The sequence below is a fragment of the Neodiprion virginianus genome, chromosome 5, assembly GCF_021901495.1.
Source record: "Neodiprion virginianus isolate iyNeoVirg1 chromosome 5, iyNeoVirg1.1, whole genome shotgun sequence".
NCBI lineage: Eukaryota > Metazoa > Arthropoda > Insecta > Hymenoptera > Diprionidae > Neodiprion > Neodiprion virginianus.
The window spans coordinates 14,657,435-14,665,053 of NC_060881.1; the positions used below are offsets into that span (position 1 = coordinate 14,657,435).

A 7,619-nucleotide genomic window follows, 5' to 3' on the forward strand; every position below is an offset into this window, starting at 1 on the left:
CCCCTGTAGGAGTAAAAGTCTTCCTAGATCGCATGGCATGATTGACCAGGTCGACGATGTTTGCGCCGGGAACTGTAACGCCGTCTAACGAGACGGTTCCTGCGGCATCCCGGTAAAATCGTTCCGGTACGCTGCCGAGTTCGCGCATCAGCATTTCGGCCTTTGCACGATACTTCTTTGGTACCGCTGACGCGACTTTCTTTGCGCGCGCTTGAACGTTGCCAGGACTCGCAGCTACGGTGGGAGATATCATTGATTCTTCGGCTGTGTTTCCGTCTTCTTCTTCCTCCTCCTCCTCTTCCTCCATCTCCTTTTCCTCGAGAACGTCTAATTTCATGGGTTTGCGTGCGTCGTTTGCAAAAAACAAATATCGTTGAAGTACCTGCCGATAGAGTTTCCATTTTTCTGCGTCGTCTTTCGACGGTTTGTTCAAGATGTCCTTCATCTCGTTGTCGAGTCTTGAAACGGGATCGGTGTGTGTGGTAGTTGTATTTCCAGGTGAAAGCGTAGTGGCTATACCCTCGCTGACGTGTTGTTGAAATCTCTCCATACTCTCCATAGGAATTAAAACCATCTTCTTTGTACGTTCCATTTTGCTACTTGGAGAAGAGGCTGGAAGCTGAAGTCCCGAGTAATGGAGCGAGCAAGAGGGTGAGAAATCCATTCCCACGTTGAACAAGAAAACGTTTTTTGGACTTCCAGGTACCCCGGTTGCTGGCCAACTGCCGTAATGTCTGTTTATGACGTGCCAGACGATTTTTCTGAATTCTGGACAGTGCTACGTTACCCTCCAAGGTGTTCAATGCACACTCACAAATAGTCTTTACCAGCGAATTGTCGGCCGTGCGTAGCAATGCCGATCTCTGCAACGGGTTCAATTTCTGCAGAGCGTGCAGCGCTACTGCGTTTGCTTTGGTGAAATCGGCACGAGCTCTGCGACCGGACGCGGTACGGCGTATTCGAGGCATCACAGCTGAACGACTGGAACCCGGTGCGCATTGGTGACCTTTATATCCTTTCGCGGAACGTAGACATAGTGATTATCGTCCGAAGGGAAGATGTTTGATCGGAAACGGCAATTCTCCGGAGTGGATTGCTTCAGGTCGAAAAGCAGATATCCGTGTGGCGCTGCGGTAGCGTCGTGATAGGCCTCTTGAAGAAACCTCGGATCTTCGGGATACACCTGACTGGCAAGGTGTTGAATTTGGGCACGATCCCGTGGATTTTTGAAGAAGACTATGTAGTTTGCGTTGAGGGAAATATTTCGTTGACCGTTGCCCTTGTGAAAGAGATTTTGTGTTATGTAGAAAACGCTGAGGTTCTTATGATGACAGACCTTGGTAAAAAGATCAACGACGACATTGTTTGAAGCCTCTCGCATCAGATCGTCGATTACCAAGAGTTTCGGTTTTTTGTCACCCTCGTAATCAGCGTGTTGCGGTAACCCCTCGCGGTACTCTATACTCTTGTCCCCGTCGTACAACGGCTGCCATTCGTCAAAGTACCATATCACACGACTAAATTTTGTGTCGCACATTGACGTTCCATGACGCAGAAAGTTCTTGACGAAATTTGATTTACCGCATCCTGATGGCCCGGCTACAATGGCCGAAAACGGATGTTTCCAACGTCCCAATAAACATTGCTGGTAAATAAATCGTAAGAAATTCGTCGAAAAATAACGTTGTATATAGTTGAATAATCGTTCAGCACATACGTTTTTTCTCGTGAAAAATGTCCGCCCTGATATAGGTTTTTTCTACTGCGCTCATCAACGTTTTCTGTTAGTGATTATGATCCGGATATTCCACGGTTGAAGTAAACGTCGAAATTACGGTTTTCAGAAACGTAATGAAACAAGTATGAAAGAACGCAATTTAAATGTTAACGTAGACGTTTAATATATACCTGTTATAGCCACCATTTTTCGTGGTTCAAACACGTTTAATAAGCGTGTTCATTGGAAAATTTTTTTTATAATAATACACGTACTTAATGTGTGTTGATTTAACGTAAAAACGATATCCGTAAACAATTATTATACGTTTAATTGAATACACTTAATCGAATATCACGCGGTTCCGATAAACGTGTAACAACCAACTTGAGAATATGTTTTCGGTATAATTTTTCATGTACTATATTAATACACAAGCTGTTAAAAGCTTCTTGTATGGTCAATATGGACTTATCTCAGGGGTTAGATGATACAGCAACGCTCACATTCTTAGCTATTTCAGTAATGGTAACTTGCACCAATTAAATGATATTAATTATTTTACATCCACACCTATGTATTCTTATGAGAAATACAGGACAACTAAATGAGATAAAGCACACACCTTTGCGAAACATGATATATATTTATTATAAGGTACTTTCATCCAAGGCAACAATGACAATAGTTACATTGCACACGTATCGAAATATCCGCTTTAACAATGTATCAGAAACATAATAGTAGTTTTTTATATACCAGTTTGTCTGTATCGTTGATGCGGACATTTTATTATGCCAACGATGTAACTGTGTGAATGTTGACTGGGATGTATAAATAAACATACAGTCTTTTACATATACGCATACCTCAATTGTACAGATGTACTCACAAGAGTATAGAAGTATAGCAAATAGTAAAATTAAGTAAACATGAACAAACAAAAACTTATATCCGATACAAGAGGTTTGATAACAAATAAAACATGAAACAAAATAATCATACAATGATTATACCCTAACGAGGAAAATTGTTAACTTTCATCTCGGGACTAGGTAAAAAATCACAATCCTGACAAAGTAAAATAATAAAAAGTATTGGCACATTATTTCAAAAAAGAACACAGACGCTATAGAAAGCGTTGTCTAGGTACGCAGTACGCATAAGTTTTAATTATTATTCGACCGCAGCTGGAGCATTCACTTCCTCGATATCACTGCTAATCCGTCAAATACCTGAAAATACATAGTATTTAACACCTGTATTCTAGGTAGAATAATCTTTATGTGCCATTTCAACGTTCTCTCAACGTGTCTTGACAGGTCTATTATATATCATTTCAACCACTGTGTGTTTATTGGGAAAAGATGCAGCCACTAAATGATCGTTCATTCGTACATGATACGTATGTGTTAGCGATCTATTTCACTGGATAACCTTATAAAAGAAAAACGATGCCTGCACAAGTAAGAATGAAGCTAACAATAAATATCTGCGGCTTCTATTTGCAATCAGTATATATTCCATACCATAGACATGCTTCTTATAGCATTATCTACAAGCAATTCTATTGTGCCTACATCCTTTCGGCGACGTTCAAAAGCAAGTACGACGCAATCACAAAGTATTTGTTTCTTCTTTTTATTGTCAGGTTATTTACGCCTGTATTGTCATTTTCGTCTGTATTGAATCATCGTGATAAATTTTTCCAAATAGAAAATACATTTGTACTTACCAGCTTATGAAGGCTCACATAAACACGGACGTGCACTGACCTCGGAAGTTGGTCAAATTAGACTGATTCACTGATCGCGTGAGCTGAGAGCCTTCGCGAACGGTGGTGGGGGGGGGGGGGGGGCATTCTGGCGCGTCGTCCTCGGCTCTCAGCGTGCAGGAACCGTACGAGTTACAACACGCTGACCTAGCGAGCCAATCAGAGGCAGAAGAAGAGGCGCGAGTATTTCACGCTAGGACATTCTCGATTCTTCGCGACCGCTTGTCGTTTGATACATGCGCTCATTATACGTATATGTAACATCCATGGTACACGAGCTTCATTTACGGCCACTCGCTTTCCTAGCATGGGTTATTCCAATATATACATTATGGTATAGGAAAACGTATGTTTTACAATTAATAAAGACGCCGCGAAGGGATGCACTTATATGCTCAACTAGGTAATTTCTTGGTGACCTTTGTAAAAAAATCTGTTCATCGATTTTTCAACTTTTTTTCCTATGTTGGGGAATTAACAATAACACAAGGAAAAGAATTTGAAAAAATGGAGGTAACATATAGTTCTACTTTACAATATTACGTAGAATAAAATTATCACTTCTAGTGTTATGTCACCTGAATTTTTTCATATTTTTGATGATACTTACTAGTTTATCGAATGAAAAAAAAGATTGGAAATCGAATGACCAGTTGTTTACAAAATTTAAGGTAATCAGAAAAACGTGCTGAGGAGGATAACAAAACGTTGAATTTTAGTCACTGCTAACATGAGAAAAACTTGAATATAATGATTATAGTTCCAAATTCAAACATCGCAATATGTAAGTAAATGATGTAAAAGTTGATTCCTGCCCTCACTATGTTGAAAAGGGTAGTATTCTTGGATATGAAGGTCAGAAAGGTACGAAACAAATCTTGTTTACGTTTCGGCCCGAGTAGGTATATAATTCTGTGTATCGATATGACAAGTCTATGTACGACGTAATTTTCACGTATTACATGTGATCAGTAGATCAAAAGTGTATTGACTTAATTATTAAACAATTAATGAGAACATATTGGCAAGGTATGGTAACTATACGAAACGTTAAACTTGTGTTACTGGTGAAGGAATAAAATATGTATATTAGCTGTTCATGAGACTAGAAATATAATGGATTTTACCACACGTTTATACTACGGATCTCGCTTACCACAATAAAACGTTGATGATGGAACGCAGAAATTTTCTATTTTAATACCTACAAATATACCGATTTTTAACGAATTTAAATTGACAATTGAGCTAGTAAACAAAACGTTGATTATTAGTCTAGAAACCGTTGTTTAAATGTTGTAGAAAAGCAGTGAATGAAACGTTAAACTTGTGTTGCCGGTGAAGGAATAAAACATGTATATTAACTGTTCATAGGACTAGAAATATAAACGGTTTTACCACACGTTTATACTACGAATCTCGCTTACCACAACAAAACGTTGACGATGAAACGTAGAAAATTTGTATTTTAATATCTATAAATATACCGGTTTTTAACGAATTTAAATTAGCAATTGAACTAGTAAACAAAACGTTGATTATTAGTCTAGAAACCGTTGTTCAAATGTACGTGTAATGAAAATCGTATAATATTTGTGGAGAGACAACGATTAATATTTTACTGAAAAATTACCGTATATCGAACACGGTAATATTTTCTACCTATACCATAATTATACGACCTTAACGTTTCTTCAACCACATTTTAACCGGCTCATGTTTACTGGGGTGTGTCCGTCATCGAACAAGAAGAAGAAGAAGAAGAAGAAGAATCCAGGGATAATGCGGGATCTATAAAAAATTGAAACAATTGAAAACACGTTCTTTTACTACGCTAGCTTGCTCGCGGCGGCGGCGGCACTCCTTTCGTGCGCTGACCATGAGCTTATTCAAGCGCACGCGGAAGCGTAACCGCGCAGGTACGAGCTCATCGGCGCGGTCGCGGTCGAGCTGATTGTGAGTGAGGCGCGTACGCCATGAGCTTATTCTTACGCGAGCGCGCAGTGATATCAGCTTGAAAACAGCGCGCCCCGCCGCGGTTTACGAGATGAATTTTTACGAGCAATGCGAGATTTTTTCACAATTTTTCATGCGTAGGGTTTAAGCGTGGTACTAACCTTGATACAGTTTGGCGGGACACATACAAGAGAGTATCTGATGGGTTGGCCTGGCGTCTCGCCGGTTGGAATAACAGGCGGTTGGGGTAAGAATCCCTTCGGTGTCCTCTGTCTGTCCGTCTATTTGTTTGTCTGTCAATCTATCTGTCGCTCAAACGCGCGCGTGGCTTGCCGTCCAGGTGTCTGTACAACCGCAGGGTGAGAAGACGGAAGCTGTGGTGTGCAACTGCTCAGAGTCTGGGATCTTCGTCATCATCCAGTGCGATAACCGTAGGGCAGCGTATCGAAACTCGTGACGCAACAACGCCTTTTCACGTACACCGGTTTACACGTTTTGTGCTCGGAGCGCGTCACGACTGCGTGCAGTTCCGTTCGGCGAATGGCGCGATACTCCAAGGGAATGGGTGCAGCGGCTTCTACCACCATCCGCTTGATGGCCTCGAAGTTGATTTTCGAGCTCGTTGCGTGATTCAGTGATATGCCTTTCACCTTGCAAATTTCCACCTCCTTACCATTCGGACGTTTAATGATGAAAGCATAGAATTTTGGCCCTCCCGAGACGAAAGCGCGTATGAAACTCCCACGGCCGTAAGACGCCAACTCGTCCGTCAGGTCGCCAAGAAAGTTACCCGTGGGAGGTTCATACTCGTTTGGCCTTCGGAGGTTTCGGGTATAAATTACTGAATCGGTGTCGTAATAGAGCACGCGCCGATCGAGCTTCTCAAGGAACGAGAAGAGCTTCAGCCGAGCCTGGGCAGTGGTGTACGAGGCAATCACGACGTTTGCCAGCGCTGACGGTTCAACACTGTGTTGCGCGTGCGACCAACGCACGTACAACACTTCGTCGTTCACGGGCAGCAAACCGGACACCTCGACTTCAGGGTTGGTCAAAAGCTCGAGCAGCAGCTGACGCGTCTTTATAACCTCTGTTTTTACCAGATTCTCGCGTTGCCCGAACTTGCCCCAAAACGAATTTAAGCATAATTTGGAAACTGATCGCATGCCGGAATTTTTAGCAATACGGTCGCGATCTAGCCGTATACCCTCGACCCGCTCGTACTCATCAAGGTAGCGCATTCGAGCCGACTCGTCCTCGCATTCAGCAGGCCAGCCGCTTCCCTTTTGCTTAATCTTGAGGGAGGTGTCGATATAGCCGGCGAAATGCCCACCTTGACGAGTAGTCGGGTCAAACGATGTCACCGTATACGACCACATCTCGCGTATGCTCCTGATCTTGTATCCCATCTCCACGGTTTTTTTTTAATTCGATCGACACCCACGTGCCCTCAAATTCTCGCGCAGCCTCGTTATCATATCTACACTCGTCCTGGTTCAAACTCCGACAACATGAGCGGCACGAGGCAAACATGAGTTTGTCATGCAAGTGCACCTGCAAAACAGGGTGATGAAGATTGCGAGGCGGTAAAACTCGGCACTTGATGAGCCCCTCAACTCGCAAGATGTCGCAACCGCTTGACCCTGTCAAGAGCTTACACTCATCTCCACTTTCATTCTTACAGATGAACTGATACAACGAGCAAAAATCGACGTATCGTATTTCCTCGTACGCGTTGCCCGTTGCATCTGTTTTCACCTCGTAGTATCGGGAAGCGTTCCCTGTTCGATTACCGTAGAACGCATCACGCAAATTGAGTGCTTCACTCGTGGCAGTGCCAGCGGTCAGCGGATGTGTTGCCACGTACTCCCTCATCTTCTCGTTCTTCCTCAAGCTCCGATCAAACACGCATTCCCACTATTCCGTCACGCGGTTACCCAATTCGCGCATACGGCTGATCTTTGCACGAGTTTCCTCGTAACGCCTATCCAACGTCTCGCCGTTGACGCTACGCCCATCGCGGTAGATTCGTAAACATTTACGACAGCCGTGCCAGAAACAACCGTAAAACTCGTAGACGTGTCGCGTACCGTCACCCGCGAGCGTATTCGCTCCGGTTGTAAAAAATTTTTACCGAACAGCACCGAACAAACCGAGGCAGTTGTCGTGCTCTCG

General features: G+C 42.9%; 1 long non-coding RNA gene across 1 annotated transcript; it reads right to left on the reverse strand.

The window, feature by feature from the left end:
- Positions 1-1,766: 1,766 nt before the first annotated feature.
- Positions 1,767-3,563, reverse strand: LOC124306521 (uncharacterized). Its single transcript, XR_006908634.1, has 2 exons — positions 3,453-3,563; positions 1,767-2,952 (listed from the first exon to the last, which is right to left on the reverse strand). It is a non-coding gene; the product is annotated as an uncharacterized LOC124306521 (long non-coding RNA).
- Between the last annotated feature and the right edge of the window lie 4,056 nt (positions 3,564-7,619).